Source organism: Triticum aestivum, chromosome 6A (assembly GCF_018294505.1).
Source record: "Triticum aestivum cultivar Chinese Spring chromosome 6A, IWGSC CS RefSeq v2.1, whole genome shotgun sequence".
Classification (NCBI taxonomy): domain Eukaryota; kingdom Viridiplantae; phylum Streptophyta; class Magnoliopsida; order Poales; family Poaceae; genus Triticum; species Triticum aestivum.
In genome coordinates, this window is record NC_057809.1 from 165,190,250 (window position 1) to 165,208,106 (window position 17,857).

Below are 17,857 nucleotides of genomic sequence, written 5' to 3' on the forward strand. Positions count from 1 at the left end.
AAAGCCGGTCGCGCGCGCGTCGAGCCCGCAAACCGGGTGCGGACGCGGAATCTACCTTCGAGACCTTTAATGCCACGTGGATCCTGCAATCTGAAGGAGCAATTTGGGTCAGTCGACTCATGTGAGCCGTTTGATGCAACATGGATGGCTAGAAGGGCTTCTTCCACCTCTTCTGCCGTCTTCTTCCTTTGCTCCGTCGAACTTCTTTCACAAATCGACTGACCCAAATTATACTACTAGTACAAACATATTAAGTACAGCAGGAACACGAAGATACGAGCAGTAGTACCAACTTCAAGAAGAACAGTAGTAAGACATTGTACTAGTACTACTGTATGTACTAAAGAGTTCAAATAACGAGAAAGAACATAAACATAGTTCTGCTGGGGCCTCAGCACAACACACCCTTGAAAATAAACTAATAAGCAACTAGTCCGCTTGACACTGCAGTAGAACCAGCATGAGCGACGGCACTGCCACCTACTTGGAGTCCGAGTCCACGTCCTCGACTTCGTCCTCGTCCCTCTTTCTCTTCCTCTTCGCCGATGCTTCTTTGCTTGAACCGGACACTGGGCTCTGCTTCTTCATCCAACCCTTGTAGATATTTAAACAAAGGTAGGCATCCACTACTGCGTACAGGATGTGATCTTCATCTAATGTCTTCGACTCCCATGCATGATGAAACTCGTGATGAGGTTTCTTCAGTTTAGCGTACGAAGGATCAATCATGGCTGCTGCCAGGGTCAGCATTGAAGGTTGAGAGGAGGACACCAGGCTTGCCTTCTGGAGATTGAAGGGCTGGCCTACAACGAGACCTATCCGACGCAAGACGTCATTGTCATTCTTAAAGCCTATAGTAACGAATTTCACTCTTTTGTCCTTGAGGAAGTTCTTAAAATCCTGGCACTCAACGTCGGCATGGCATATGTGGTAGACCAAGCAAACGTTATGTATGCAAACCTGGATCACGGCGGGCTTCTTCCTCTCTTCGTCCTTTAGATCCTTCTCTCGTCCCAGGACTGTGGTGTACTCAACATCTAGTCCAGCGACCCACTCATCCGTTGAACTGTTGAACATGCGTAGGAAGCGAGCAAGCCATGCTTTCACCGTCTCGGATCCACGTGTGTAGATGACGACGAACTGATCGCCGGTGATGGCTCTAACCTGGTACTCAGCGGCGACCATGGAGAATTGGGAGGCCATGGATTTTGGAGGAGGGTTAGGAGAAGTTGAACTATTGTACCCCGCAAAAAAACTGGGAGCGAACTAATTTGAAAGGCGGGACGACTGGGAGCGAACTGTTGTAAGGTAGAAGACGGGGACGAGTACGGCGTGCGAATGGCATGGGGTTGCTAGCTTGCCCGGTGGATAAACGGCTGCAAGCCCCCAAAGTGTTCTCGAGAACTATGCGGGACCCACTAGATGTCATGTCTACTAGACCCATATCGTAGGCCTGATGGTATAGCTTCTGCCTGTTCGCACGCCATGCCGGCGCGTGGATGTAACTTCACTTAATTCCATCAAACCTCACGCCTCCCACGACCTTTGCCTCCCTCGTGCGGTCGCGCCCTTTGAGACTTCGACCGGCTATAGATGAGAATTTTTTTACCTTTTTTTAGACAAGCAATTTTTTTGCCTACTCTGCATGCATGATACTCCCTCTGGTCCTTTTTACTCCTGTCAACCGTTTGCAAAGTGTTTGACCAAATTTATACTTTTTTTGGAACACCACCTTATATTAATTAACTAGCCACACCGGTACACTCATTCGATACAATATTCACCACACAGGGCCGTACGTTATTTACAAGAATACCATCTAATCTATTGTCAAAGCTATACTTAGCGATTAAGTGTGCCACCTTATTGTCCGAACGACTAATCTTTGACAATTGAAGATTGTTGATCAACTTCGAGATGCTCAACGCTTTCATCTTCAGGTCATGCATAGCAGACCTGTCAACGCTTTGAGAGGCATCAATGAAATCCCACGACCAAATTTATACTAAAAATATCAATATCTACAATACTCCCAAAACACTTAGGCGCGGTGCATTAACTTCTACCTCGTTTCTTGTTTCTTAACATATCAACCAATAGGAGATGTGGGTGTGCATGCTTTTAATGACTTGAGACTACCAAACACGACATGCAGTAGTTAGTTCATTGCATGCAATGCTATTAATTAGCAAATAAACATTAAGATCTCTCGTTTTCCCCTCCTCCTTGGTCACAGTGCACAATCTATGATGACTTGCTCACCTAGACGGAGAGAGTACTGATTATAATGAGTACACCCTCCTTCCATCTATATAGGGCCTAATGCGTTTTTCAAGACCGCCTTTGACTATTGATAAAATTAATAGTACATGACATGCATAATGTGAAAATTATATCATTGAAAGCTCCTTTCACATACGAATTTGATGATGTGCTTTGTGTAAGTTGCATGTCATATATTATTGCTCTAACATTTGGTCAAAGTTAGCCTCGAAAAACGCATTAGGCCCTATATAGATGGAAGGAGGGAGTATAAGAACTACGTTTTATAATGAGTGTAAAAATATTGATTTGACATTGTGAATGTTGACACATCGTGGAATAGTTTTTAAAGTCTACAAAAGTACTCAACTAGTGTTGTCATTCTCCACAAAAAAATGTGTTTACCAATGCATGCATGAACTCTAGTTACTCTAACCCCCTCTCTTCTTTAATTCTTTGCCACATCAGCATGTTTGCTATTCCCGTGTGCATGATACCAGCTAAGATACCACCATTATGGCCAGCCTTAATCATCGCATGCAATAATTTAGTGCACCTTGAAATATGAACATGTGTGGGGCGTGTTTGTTTTTAATGAATTGAGACTATACCTAGCCCGGCATGCAAGATGACTTATTATGCACCGTTCCCCATACCTACAGGAAGCCCATTCGTCTCCAATTTTTTTCCTCTCCATGTGAGTAAACAATATGCCTGCCAAACTCTCCTTCTCCCTCCGGTGGTCCCACCACTCCACCCCGTGTGAAAAAATCTGCATGCATGACTCTCCTCCCCCCACGCTCGTCCAATCTGTTGTGACCAGCAATATTTCCACCCCTTCGCTCCCCCGTAATTTACTCCAACAAATATGCCCACGTAGCTGTTACTTAACTGCAGGTGCATTCGGTCACTGACATATGGGCCCAACAGGGGTCTGGCCCACATGTCAGTGACGCAACTGGACTGACAGTTAAGTCAGTGCAGCTCAGTCCATATCTTACGTAGGTGTGCCATTGCTCGCTATAAATACTGCGCCTCCCACGACATCACTATCTCCACCCCCTCACATTCACGTTCATCGCTATCTCCTCCCCCTCCCTCTCACGTCGACCACCATGGCATCGCCCCTCCCAAGCCCTAGGAGCCCCTCGCTGCACCGCGCGGACGGTCACACGTCGCCGTTCCGTTCCTCGCCGCCACTAGTCGAGGAGGACGCGTCAGTGTTCCGCTATGCGACGCATCGCTGTTCCGTTCCTCGCCACCACTAGTCGAGGAGGACGCGTCGGTGTTCCGCTCCTCGCCGCGACGCGTTGAGGTCGACACGTCGGTGTTCCCAATCTCGCCAGCATGTGCGTCAGAGGACGCGTCGGCTCCCCGCTACGAGGAGAACACTGCGCCGCCCGTCGAGCCCCCCAGCCTTGAGGGGCTTTGGAAAGAAATGGATGTCGCCCTGTGGGAGGCTTTGCCTCCAGCAGAGCGCGCCAAAATAGAGGCGGAGAAGAAGGCCGAGGAAGAGAAGCGCACCGTGGAACAAGCTGCCTGGGAGGCCTATGTCGCGTCTGAGAGAGTCAGGCAATTGGCTCTTTGGCAGAAGGCTCATGCGAGGGCCATGAGGGTGGCGGAGGATGCCTGTGCCGATGCCCTGAGTGCAGTCGGGCCCAAGCGCCTCATCTACGCTTGGCGGTACGTGGACCGGGTGCACGCTTCCAGCAAGGAGGAGTACCGGTTGGTGCCGGATCACTAGACCGGTGAGATCGCGCTCGCCCGCCGGCAAGCCGCCAATCAGCACCTAGCGAGCTGCGAGGCTGAGGAAGAGGCGTTGTGTCGGCGCACTGGGAAACGACCGCGCACCAGGGCACTCGTGGCGCGCCGCAACTGGTCCTGCGAGCGCCGTGGCTATTAGGAGGAGTATAATTTTTGTTTCGTAAGGCGATTTCATTAGTTTTGGGACGCAAATGATAAATCCCGAACGTTCAGGAATTTTTAGCGTCCTTAATTAAGTATGTAAAAGGGAAAGTTTGGAAACCTTGTGTATTCATACGCATTTTGCAAGTACGTGCATATAGCATAAACTTTACTATATACTATCGCAGGAAAAGAATTCTATGACACCAGGTCTCACGCAAGACCCATCCTGATGGATGACACGTGGCATTCACAAATCACAAAGCATCCCCCACCCCCACTTAAAATCAGGGGGGAGAGATTAGATGCTTTGTGATTTGTGAATGCCACATGCCATCCATCAGGACGGGTCTCAACTGCTAACCGTGAGACCTGGTCTCATATAATTTTTTTCTCGCACTACACGTCTCTCTCGATATATGCTTGCAGACTGTGCTACTCCCTCCGTCCAGGTCAATAAGTCATCTTCGGTTGGGCACCGTGACCAAGAAGGAGGGAAGACTTATACACCTAGACGGAGGGAGTACTACTATTACTTATGTACGTGCAAATGCATGTTTTAACATTACGATGCGGTTTTTGTAAAAGTAGAAAAACAACACTAGTCAAGCTTGTGAAACGATTCAATGCAAAACAAATCCAAAATGCTCGTTTGATTGTTTACATTTAGCTTCCTTCTCTGTGGTTATTTCTCTGTCGTACTTTGTACGGAGTATCTCACTGGTTGGAAAGGCATGCAAATTCCCAAACCGCTTCCTACACCCTGTATCTCACTGGTTGTCGGCATTGACGTTGTCGCCCATGTAGTCGAGGATGAGGTTGCCGAGGTCGGGGAAGAAGTCGTCGTTCGCAACTAATCATGTGGACTAGCATAGTAGTAGGATACACAGTAGAAACATGAATTCCACCACGATTCCGAACAGGAAGGACAGAAACACATATGGTGCAACGGGAGCAGCACCGTTGGCGTTGAGGTTGTCGCCCATGTCCAAACACCACATAGACACGGTCTTTGAGCACGGTTCGTAGTCGTTCCACACTCGGGCATTGAAGTTTGTAACTATTTTAGATTAGAATATACTACTCCTCTGGTGCTTGTAGTAGAGCAGAGTCCTACTCTACTACTCTACTCAAGCAAGTTAGGGCATAGCATTGTAGGGAGTACCAGTACTGTGATCACTCAAGCAAGTTGTCTGGCATCGACACGACACTATGCTGCTGGTATGTGTCTCGTAAGTCAAGCGGCCTGATGTAGTCATCATCACCTGTCCACTTCCCGCAGCACATATTCGCTTCTCCATCTTTGACCGCACATAATCTCGTCCAATCTTCCATCCCCGCTAAGGTGCCTCCCCCATCGTACGAAACCCAAGCACTAACAATGGCAGAACCGAGCAGCGTCCGCCGAAAGAGTGGCTGGAATCCGCTCCCCACAGAGGTAATCAAGCTCATTGTTTCGCGTGTGGATAATCTCAGTACCATGCCGCTCGCCGCGTGCTCGTCGGGACTGTACCGTTTACTCAAAGCCCTCAGGCCCGAGCTTTTTAAGCCAGATCCTTGCTTGCTGATGCCGCCTGATCTTCAGAAACGGCGTGTCACGCAGCATAACGATCGTAGGGTGGCGAGCATCAACCCCCTTGACTGCGATCCGATCCCCGTCAGCCTCAACTACATTAACGGTATGTACTGGGTCGGCATGAACACGTCTTGGATGGTGCTCGTCGACGGTCACGTCAGCTGGATTCTCGTGGAGGTCTGCACCCGGCGATTGATCCCCCTTCCTTCGATTAACACTGCACTGCTTTGGCACCGCGGCCCAGAATACTCAGAATCTTAAAGTAGCCAACATGATACCAAGTTTGATTTGCTCAAGGTTGTAATCTGCCAAGTGCCCACAAGATCTGCGAATTATAAAGACTTTAGGCTAATTGCGTTCTTCAACCGCGGTCTCTCCTATCTGACAGGTCACTGCGGTAAGTGGATAAATCTGCACGTCCATCGCAAGATCATACACCCTCCATGGTTCTCTGATGCCATTGAACACAAGGGCTTCATTTACGCCGTCGACTCCTTCTATGGTTGGACGTATTGCTAGCCTACTCCAGTCATCGCTACAAACGGCTGTTACAGGAGTATGCTACTTTCCTATGATATCATGATGGCTTGCTTATATTACTCTCAACATTTGCTAAAAAAATATTCATGCTCATAACATGCTGTTCTTAAGATTGACTAAACCAAGAGCCCTTTTTTATTTGACTCCAACTTGATATGATGTTGTAGGCCGCCTGGTGTCCCTACCCTTCCTAATCCCATAACCTTTCAAAGAAAAGCGGCATGGCAGTTGCAGGTGGTTCCTGGCTCGATCAGATGACGGCGAAAGATTGATGATCGTTCGCACGTACCGGACGTGTTGTTTCGCGGAATACAATCACAGTCACTGCAAGGTCTTTGAGCAGGATCCCAGCTTCTCTGGGCCTTCAGGAATTTTTGACTGGAGGCTGGTAAGTAGCCTTGCTACACGCTCTCTGTTTGTCAGACTGAATTATCCGATTAACCAGGAGATAACCGACGATAAGGATCATGATGGCAGCGCGGTTTCGTTCATCAGGCAAAACTGTGTGTACACAACGTACCATGTGTCTCTGCATGCACCATACGGTGATATGTGCCGCCATGCTCTGCAGCCCAAAGTAGGAGAGAGGGTCGCAAGTATCAGACTTCAACCTGCTGGCTGGAGTTTCCCCCGTCAGGCACCCATCTGGTTCAAGCCGTCAGCCAATCTCCACAGCTTAATAAATAGTAACGTCTAACTAAGCCAGTTAGTTAGATGCGTACACTTGGTGTAGTAGGATCTTTATTTAGTTTGATGCATACATTTGTTCTTTTTTGATAGCCCTTTTGTAATGATGGATGATATTTGGTTTGGAAGAGCGAGCCGCGTCTTCACTCTTCTGGCCTGCTTACTGCTTCTGTTGCACCCCCAGCCCTGGTTGCTGCTGCTGCTGTTTTCAATGTACAATTAGTAGTATATTTTGTCTGTTGGTTGAATAAACGTGTTGTTAGAATGATAAACGCAATGTTTTGGAAGTCGTTGCATGGTTCGATCCTTTAGTGCCCCGTACCGTACGTAGCGCATACTATTTATCGTACGGAACACATTTTTTTGGAAACTCGGAACACATTTTCCACTTGTTGATAACATGCAGCCCACTGATGAAGGCCCAATAGAGAAGCCCATAATTAACTGGAAGGGAGGCTCTCACATGAATCTGGCCCAGGTACATGCTCATGGTCCCCTAAACATAAATAAGTAAATAAATAAATAAATAAAGCTAAATGCTCATGCACCAGTTCTTTGGGAAAATAGGTAGCACAGTATTTCTTTTTGAAGAATACCCAAGCTAGGCCTATTTGTTTTCTCCAAATTACTGGGCTGCAAATCTTTCAAGATGAGGAGGGATGCATTCCAGCCTGGCTTAAGAGTATGGTCAATGTCTGTTAAAAGTAATATCAAAAGGGGTTGAAAATTTCAAAAAATTTATAGCAAATGGGATATAAGTTTCTTTTTTTGTTTTTGTTCTTCACTGATATCTTATACATATTTCATTGGATTTAACATGACATAGTACTAATTTATTTATAAATTTGTTTTAGTATGGCTATTAATTTTCGGATTAAGAATATTTCATTTCCCAGCAAAAGTTTGCAAATTTTCAAAATTTCTCACATATTTAGTTAATTTTTCAACCCTGGTACTGACCAGAAAATGGCCAGCAATTCTAAAAATGGAAAACGGGCTGCAATAAATTCCGTATGAATTAGAAAATGAGTAAAAATTATAAAAATAATAGCAAATGGGCTGTACACGCCATAGATTTCGAGGCTGACTTGTTAACGCAAGGCTTTGTCAGTGAACACACGATTCTAGCAGCAGTTAGTGTTGGATGTCCATCCAACCGCCGACGTGCTTCTTCAATCTCTGATCTTCCTGCTCCAGCCGCCTAAACTAGCGCCGGCGGGACTGCCTGCTCCCTCCTCTTGTGGCCCGCTGTGATGCCGCGCAGGCTTCCCCGGCCCACCCTACTCCCTCCGCTGGCCTGGCCGCACGCAATCAACTGCCTCCTTATTACGCGAAAAATAATAATTCCTCCCACTGACATCTGGGGCGCACCGGTTGGGAGGCTGACCTGTGGGCCTACTAAGTTGACACGTACGCAGGGCTTGTCAACTTAGTCAACAAACGATTCTAGCAGCAGTAACCGTTGGATTTGAATCGAACGGTCATGCTGCTTCTTCAATCGCTGCTCTTCTTGCACCAGCCGCCCAAACCAGCGCCGGGGAGACCGTCTGCTCCTGCCTCCAGTGGTCGGCTGTGCTGCCGATGAGGCCTCATCGCCCCCTACTACTCCCATCGCTAGCCAGGACCTGCGGCGACGGCAGCCTCACACCGCAGCCGAACCAGTGAACCCTCGTACTCTCCGTGTGGGCATCCACTGCCGCGTCTTCCCCGGCTCCACGCCGTCCCCTTCCTAGGCCTCGTCGTCGTCCACCGCTTGGTGCTCTCGGTGCGGCGTGGTCAACATGGTCAACGACATTCCATCGAAAGAGTACTGTACGTGGAGAGGCTGACAGCTGGGTCCATGGCCACAGCCTAGTTTTTTTGTGATTTGCCAAGTAAGTCGCTTCGTCAGGCCTGTTGGGCTGCAAATCTTTCAAGACGAGGAGAGATTTCATTCGGCTGGCCGAGAAAATGGCCCATCAGTAATGAGAAATGGGCTGTACATTTTTAAAACACATCAAACCGGCAATTAGTTTCAAATATTTTTTTTCATTTCGAGATTTGAAATTACATTAAGTTTTATGCGTAGAGAATTTGTTGGATTTTATATTGATATACATTTTTTTAAAATCAGTTTGAATGTGAGTCGAAATTTCGGGATTAAAAACAGTTCAGACCGCACCGAAATATGCAAAATTTTGTATAATTTTTTAACGGTGGCCACAATATGGGCTGTAATGCTAACAAAAAGAATATGGGCTCAAAAAACCTTAATAATTAGCAAATGGGAAGTAAATTATTAGAAATAATGGCAGATGGGTTGTATGCTGTTTTCCACGGATTTGAGGCTTTCCTAAAAAAGAAGTTTAACGCACAAGCAGTGATTATTGGATGGCCATCCAACAGCCGTCATGCTTATTCAATCTCTGCTCTTCCTGCTCCAGCCGCTCAAACAGGCGCCGGCGGCACTGCCTGCTCCCTCCTCCCCGCGGCCGGCTCTGCTGCCACGCAGGCCTCACCGCCCCATCATACTCCCATCGCTGGCCTAGCCATCCCTCTACTCACCCACACCTGGTGTTATTATTCGGCGACGGCAGACGAACCAGAAAACCCTCGTACAGTCGTAGTCCCCTCCGCGTGGGAAACAACTTCCGAGTCTTCCCTGCCTCCATGTCGTTCCCTTCCTAAGCCTCGCCGTCGTCCACCACCCTGGTGCTCTCGGCGCGGCCTGGTCAACATGGTCAACGACCGACATGCATCTGAAGTGGACTTTATGTGGATAGGCCGACAGCTGGGTCCACGGCCGCACGCAAGGAAATGCCTCCTTATTATGCACAAAATAATGATTCCTCTACCTGACATCAGGGACCCACCGAAAGGGCCTCTGTATTTCGCGAAAAAACGTTACCGCCGCTGACAGCTCGGACCCTCCAGCTATATCTTCGCACGCAAGGAAGTGCCTCCTTATTACGCAAAAAAATGAATACTCCCCCTGTTAGCTGGGACCAAGTATAGTGGCAGGCTAACTTGTGGGCCTACTAAGTTGACGGGGACGGAGGGCTTTGTCAACTTAGTCAATATGCACGATTGTAGCTCCAGTGACCATATGATGTCCATCCAACAACCGTAGTGCTTCTTCAACCTCTGGTCTTCTTGCTCCAGCCACCCAAATGAGCGCCGGTCGTGCCTCGTGCCCCTGCCTCCCGTGGACGGCTGCGATGCGACGGAGGCCTCTCCGCCCCCTACTACTCCCACCGCTGGCCAGGCCATCCCTCTACTCACCCACACCCCATGTTATTCTGCGGCGACGGCAGCCTCACACCACAGCGAACCAGTGAACCCTCGTACTCCTTTACGCGTGGGCATCCACTACCGCATCTTCCCCGGCTCCGTGTCGTCCCCTTCCTAGGCCTCGTCATCGTCCACCGCCCTGGTGCTCTCGGCGCGGCATGGTCAACGTGGTCAAGGAACGGCTTCCATCGGACGTGGACTATACGTGGAGAAGCTGAGAGCTGGGTCCACGGCCGCAGCAATGAAGTGCCTCCTTATTACATGCAAATTAATTATTCCTCCACCTGACAGCGGGACCCACCGGACGGGCCACCGTATTTCGTGAAAAAAGATGTTTCCCCCTGACTGCTGGGACCCACCTGGTCGAAGCATACATAGCATTGTCATTCTGGTCGCGAACGTGTACGTACATACTGGTCGATGTAAAGGCGTGCACGTGTCGTAGTAGAGGCGCACACGTAGCATTTACACGTATGTACAGCGGCCAGGGTGCAAGAAAGAAAATACGGCCACGTATGTGTACATACGGGCGGGGTCTCGACTACTCGCGCATACGTACGGCCAGGGCTCGTGCACATGGCTGGGTCGGAACGGAGAAACAACGTCGTCGTCGTGTTCATGGGGAAGCAACAGAATGCGTCGTGTTCATGGGGTGGCAATGGAATGCGTCGTGTTCATCAGGAGGGCTTGGACGGAACAGGCGATGGAAACGAGGTCTGGCGTACCGCAGAACGGAGGAATCGGCCTTGTGTTTGACCGGCCACGTTTGAAACAGGATCTTGTTCATCGGGAGGGGTCTGGCATACCGCAAAATGGAGGAAACGGACCTCCTACGGTCGAAACGGGGGTCCTATTGATCGGGAGGGGTGTGGCGTACCGCAAAACGGACGAAACGGACTTGTGTTGGAGCGCTACGGTCGAAACGGGGTCCTGTTCATCGGGAGGGGTGTGGCGTACCGCAAAACAGGACTCCACGGGATACTGTTCATCTCCACCGTCGACCCCCTCCAGCCTCCACAAGCTACTGTTCATCCACCGTCGACCTCCTCCAGCCTCCACCTGCGACTGTTCATCCATGGGCTCATGTTCATCCAGCCTCCACCGGGCGCTACTCCACCGGCTACTGTTCAACCACCCCTCCACCGTCTACTGTTCATCCAGCCCTCCCCACCACGGGGTCCTATTCAACCACCCCTCCACGGGCACCCCTCCACCGTCTATTGTTCATCCAGCCCTCCACACCATGGATTCCTGTTTAACCACCCCTCCACCGTCTACTGTTCATCCAGCCCTCCACACCACGAGGTCCTGTTCATCCACCCCTCCATGGGCACCCCTCCACCGTGTTGGAGTTGTGCCGAATATTGTGTACAAGGTAGGTTACAGTTGGACTTGTAGTTGTATTGTGTTTACATAGGATATGTAGTCGTGTCCTAATAGGACACTTATATCCTAGGCCTCTCATATATAGTGGGGGTAGACACACGATGTAACCTATGCCAACATAATAGCACCGGAACGCAGGGGAAGCCGGCGGCATGTGCCGGCGTCCAGGGCGATCGGGTGCGGTATTGAGCGGTGTCACGGGGAGGAGCGCCCGTAGTCAAGCCCTGGGGATGTAGCCATATCGGTGAACCTCGTTAACAAATCTCGGTGTCGTGCTCGTGTGATTGCTTGGTCCTCGGATGATCAACGGTATGCCTCGGATTCATTCTAACAAGTGGTATCATGAGCAAGGTTCGATGAGGCTGGTGCATCTGTTGATCTAAGGATAACTCGGTGGCTCGTTGTTCCCGTTGGTGGTGCTGACGATCGTGATCCTATAATTTGCACCGGAAGCTGCGCTCGAAGGGAGTAGCAGTTGAAGCTAGCGGCTGGGTGTTCTGGACGAAGTCTCGTCGAGATCGGATCGTGGCTGGTCAAGGCCCTGATGGGGCTGGCTAAGGATTGTGGCTCCCAGGTGGCAGCATCCCATGGCACGGGCAGCGTGCGGGCTGGGCCATTGTGGCAGCGCAGGCAAGACGACAGTGGAGACAGCAATAGGAGGAGCAGTCAGAGCAGCGTACATGAGATTTGTTTTGGACAAAAAGGAGACCGAGTCTCCATAGTATATGACACGGACATGCAGGCAAACCGGTAAGGGAAAGATCCGTCAAGTGATACATATCCATTGAAACTAGCAGGGACGTTGACAGTTCAAAAGCTAGCATTGCAAGTTTTGTGCAAGGGAGCCACCACGTCAAGATCAAAGGTTTTTTGGTTGGATTTTGCTATTAGTACATAGGGGTGTACCTCATCACGTTTTGCTTGTGTACTTGGAGCATTGCGGTGGAAGCTCAGTTATTTTTCACATTATCAGCCGTACGAAGAATCATGACGCCATCGGGCATCGGGTTTGAGGTGGAGAAGTTCAACGGAACTAAAAACCTTGAGTTATGACGGACAAGGGTGAAAAATTTGTTGGCACAACAGGGATGCTTGAAGGCGTTGCGGGAAGTCAATTCAACTAAGATGGAATTATCATGTGATGGATGGAAATTCGTGGAAAGCAATTGGGAGCCTCGAGCGTGTCATGTAGCCGGACAAGTTCGGCTGAGTCGGACTAGACAGTCTAACGGATCGACGCGAGTCGGTTGGTATAGAAGACGGTGGTGGGATCAGCAAAGACGACGTAGGAGCGTGATGCTGATGGTGACCGACTTCTGGGTGTGGAAGCACGTGGTGCACATGCCCGAGGCTTGTGCGGCTTCGACAGGACTATGGCGCGGGGTTGATTCAAGGTGATGTACACACGGAGCTTGAAGTCGACGGGGCGCGGGGTGGACTGATCATCTACCATGGAGTCATGTTGAAGGTGGAGCTGGATTAAGGGGCTACGATGTAAGGATCCAGGGAATCGAAGCCTATTCAGTGGGATGGAAAAGCGAGGGACACATAGTTCGGACTGGAGCCCAGTGGTCTGATCGAAGCGTGAAACTCGTCATTGGCCGGTGATGATCGATGATACTCTGCAGTGGAGGTTGAGTGGTGTGGGTTCGCGACCCTTGAGGCTCGACCAGGACAGCGGAGGCTCGGTGCGGTAATAGCAGCGAGGCGTGCGGTATGCACGGGGCATGGAGACAGACCAGGGCTCTGGTGGTCATACATGTGGTGAGACAACTGCGAATTTGACTCGGGATGACTACAAGCAACGATGAAATTCTTTCAAATGTCAGACAGACGGTCAAGAAAGGAGCTGTGGCGTTGAGTTCAGGTAACTCTTATGTGTGACACCCAATATGTGAGTTGTTCACTTTCATGCAGGTCAGTGATCAGTGTGTGATGGCGTTGGACTGATACTCTGGAAGTTGGGAGCACAAACTAGAGTAACAAGAAACTTAATTTTGCTCGAGTGTTGACTGTGGTCAAGAAAAGAAGGGACTACAAGTTGCAGGTGGAGTCATATGGAGTCTTTGAAGTAGCAGCGGTTCTCATGGGATATGCTCAAGTCCAATGTACATGGAAGTTTGACGCATGGACAAATTCAAGGTGGTGGAGAATATTCGCCAAGGTGGAGTTTGTTGGAGTTGTGTCGAATATTGTGTACAAGGTAGGTTACAGTTGGACTTGTAATTGTATTGTGTTTACATAGGATATGTAGTCGTGTCCTAATAGGACACTTATATCCTAGGCCTCTCATATATAGTGGGGGTAGACACACGATGTAACCTATGCCAACATAATAGCACCGGAACGCAAGGGAAGCCGGCGGCATGTGCCGGCGTCCAGGGCGACCGGGTGCGGTATTGAGCGGTGTCACGGGGAGGAGCGTCCGTAGTCAAGACCTGGGGATGTAGCCATATCGGTGAACCTCGTTAAAAAATCTCGGTGTTGTGCTCGTGTGATTGCTTGGTCCTCGGATGATCAACGGTATGCCTCGGATTTATTCTAACACACCGTCTACTGTTTATCCAGCCCTCCACCACACCACGGGGTCCTGTTCATCCAGAGGCAACGCCACCGCTCACTGTTCATCCAAACCCCCCCGCAACACTCACTATTCATCCCATCGATCGGCTTCAGTTAGCAGCAGTAGCGAAGGAATCGCTCGATCGGGTTCAATTAACAACCATCGATCGATCGCTCGGGTTCAATAACGCGTAGCCTGCAGTGCAATCGCTTGGGTTCAGTTAGAGCCCAACGCCTCGCTCGGGTTCAGTTAGAGCCAACGCCTCGCACACACACGCGTACGTGTACGAGAGAAACGCGCATCGATCGGCCCCCGACCTCCCACCGTAACCGGGAACTCCCCGAAATTTTCCTCGCCCTCGCTTCTACCACGGTTTTTTCCATCATGGACGACCCAAAGAATGTCATGCAGCTGCGTCTCCGGCCCGCCCAGGAAGAAAATCTCATTTTCTGTCATGATTTTTTGTCATAGAAGTAGGAGCCCACCACATCTATGATGATACCGGGGTTTTTCACAATTATCATCATAGAAGTGTCATATGTATGACATAATTTTTTTTCGTTCGGCCCAAAATGTCACGGATGTGTCTTTTTTTGTAGTGTCTCCACCCGTGGCCACTTCAGAACTGCCAAGTGGCAGTTCACCACAGGCTGCCGCACCACACCCCCCCTGGGTCGCTGCAGGAGGGGATTTCAGGATCTTTTGCTGCTGCCTATGCTGCGTCCGATTCTGCTGTCTCCTCTACACAAAACCGCCTACAAATACAGCAAGCTCGACCAACTCCACCTCCTCCTGCCCGATCACATACTCGATCCCAAAGTGGTATTGCCAAACCCAAGGTATATAACGATGGTTGTGTCCGTTGGGGCTCCTTTTGTGCCACAGGTGAACCGAAGAATCTGCACAATGCTCTTGGTGATCCCAAGTGGAAGCAGGCCATGGATGGAGAATTTTCAGCCCTCATAGCAAACAAGACATGGCGCTTGGTTCCACCGGTCAAAGGGAGAAACGTGATTGACTACAAATGGGTGTACAAGGTAAAACGCAAATCTGATGGCACGATTGACAGATACAAGGCACGCCTTGTGGCCAAAGGCTTTAAGCAAAGGTATGGAATTGATTATGAGGATACCTTTAGCCCTGTGGTGAAAGCTTCTACTATCAGGTTGATTCTTTCACTTGCAATATCTGGAAATTGGTGCATGCGACAACTAGATGTAAAGAACGCGTTTTTGCATGGTGTTCTGGAAGAAGAGGTGTTTATGAGGCAGCCTCCCGGGTATGAAAATTCAGTTTTACCATGGCATGTTTGCAAGCTTGATAACGCAATCTATGGTTTGAAACAAGCACCCAGAGCATGGTATTATCGTCTGTACTCTAAGTTACAGTCTCTTGGTTTTGTTGCTTCCAAGGAGATACCTCGTTGTTATTTTACCATTGGCATGGTGTTACCATTTTTATGCTTATTTATGTTGATGATATTATTCTCACCGGTACCTCCTCTAGAGCAGTTGAAGCCCTCCTTCAGGATCTGCGCATGGATTTTGCTCTCAAGGATTTGGGCAGCCTTCATTTCTTTCTTGGGATCGAGGTAAAGCACATGGCCAATGGAATTATTCTATCTCAAGAAAAATATGTCCAAGACATCCTTGAGCGAGTGGGCATGAAGGGTTGCAAACCCTCTCCTACTCATTTGTCTACTTCAGAGAAGTTGTCTCTTCATGATGGGGAGGTACTTGGAGTCGAGGATTCCACCAGGTACAGAAGTGTGGTAGGAGCTTTGCAGTATTGACTTTAACCAGTCCAGATATATGTTTTTCAGTCAACAAAGTTTGTTAGTTCCTTCATGTGCCTATTAGCACTCATTGGACAGCAGTAAAAAAAAATCTTCGGTATCTCCAGGCAGCCAAGAGTCATGGTCTCAAACTTGTCATGTCAAACTCCACACTTGTTAGTGCTTTTTCAGATGCAGATTGGGCAGGTTGTCCTGATGATCGGCGATCCACTAGAGGTTTTGCAGTGTTCTTTGGTGGTAATCTGATTTCTTGGAGTGCACGCAAGCAAGCTACTGTCTCTAGGTCAAGTACAGAAGCTGAGTACAAGGCCTTAGCAAATGCCACTGCTGAGATTATTTGGGTGCAAAATTTGTTGGCAGAGTTGGGTATTCGTCACCCACCTGCAGCCTCACTTTGGTGTGACAATCTTGGAGCTACTTATCTCTCTGCCAATCCTATCTTTCATGCTAGAACAAAGCACATCGAGATTGATTATCATTTTGTTCATGAAAGAGTTGCTAACAAGCTTTTGAACATTCGGTTTGTTCCTACTGGTGATCAAGTAGCAGATGGCTTTACTAAACCACTATCACTATGGAAGCTGGAGGTCTTTCGACGCAATCTCAACTTTGATAGTTGTGATTGAGGGAGAGTGTTAAACATCATTGTATGTCACGGTGTGTTATGAACCGTGCTAGTTAGGATATGTGGCGTGTGTGTTGTAGTTAGGTTAGGTTAGGTTGTTGTGATGAGATCTTGGTAGTTAGCTTGGAGATCAATCCACACCTAACCGAACCCTAACCCCTTTGTAATCTCACCGCATATCTGGCTCCATATAAACACGCAGCGCGCCCCTGCCCAAGGCATGCGCTTCCAGCATCTTTCACACCGCCCCTGTCGCCATGTGACCTCAACCACCCGCTCCGCCGTGGCAACCCCCACGATGTCCTCAGGTACCTGGAGATGGCGTTTGTGCAGTCGACGGACGACAGTGGAGTAGGCGATGCGTTTGCGGTGCTCCCTTCACCACACGTGGTCGCCACACACCTTCCCTACTCTCTCTGGCCATGGCGCATCACCATGGAGGAGTCCGGCTGCCGGATCGTGTACATCTGCCGGAACCCAAAGGATGCGTTCGTCTCCTCATGGTTCTTCGCCAAGAAGGGGGCGGCCACCAATGCACGAGCACGAGCACGAGCCGACAAGGACATGGACATGCAGCTGCTGCAGCCGCCGCCGTACACATTCGAGGAGGCGTTCGAGTTCTTCTGCGATGGCATATGCGTCAGCGGCCCACAATGGCGTCACGTGGTGGGATACTGGGAGATGAGCAGGAAGCGGCCGGAGAAGGTGCTATTCCTCCGGTATGAGGAGATGCTCCGGGACCCGTGAGCAATGTGAAGAAGCTGGCGGAGTTCATGGCGGCCATGGCATCAATCAATGAATCAGCTTCACCAGGAAAACAATTGTCGACCATTCAAAGTCAACTACTCCGATCCAAATTACAAGAAAAATACTACTAGTTCAGTAATGATATCATGAATAGCCACAGGTGCAACCTACTGGCTACTGCACTACATCACAGATGTTAATCTCGCTTGAAAGCTTCAGGATGGACGCGGTAGGGATCAGCGAGGATCGACGCGGTGGGGATCGGCGGGGCGGGGCAGTACATCTCCTCTTAGCTTCTCCCAGCTCCATGTAAGCGATCTCCTTGCCGGCAGCATTGGTCGTTGGCAGCGATGGCGGCGGAGCAGAGCGTTTCTTTCCAAGTGCTTCCTTCAGAGCATTCGCCGGATTGACGGCGGCAGGGCCGTTTGAGATAGAAGTGATCAGCGCCGATCGGCATGCTGACGGAGGGGCGGAGGACTTGTCGGGAATTCTCACGCTCGC

At 49.6% G+C, this 17,857-nt stretch overlaps 1 pseudogene; it reads left to right on the plus strand.

Moving 5' to 3' along the window:
• Positions 1-17,356, plus strand: part of LOC123130514 (cytosolic sulfotransferase 10-like) — an 85,120-nt pseudogene extending 67,764 nt beyond the window's left edge.
• Positions 17,357-17,857: the final 501 nt, after the last annotated feature.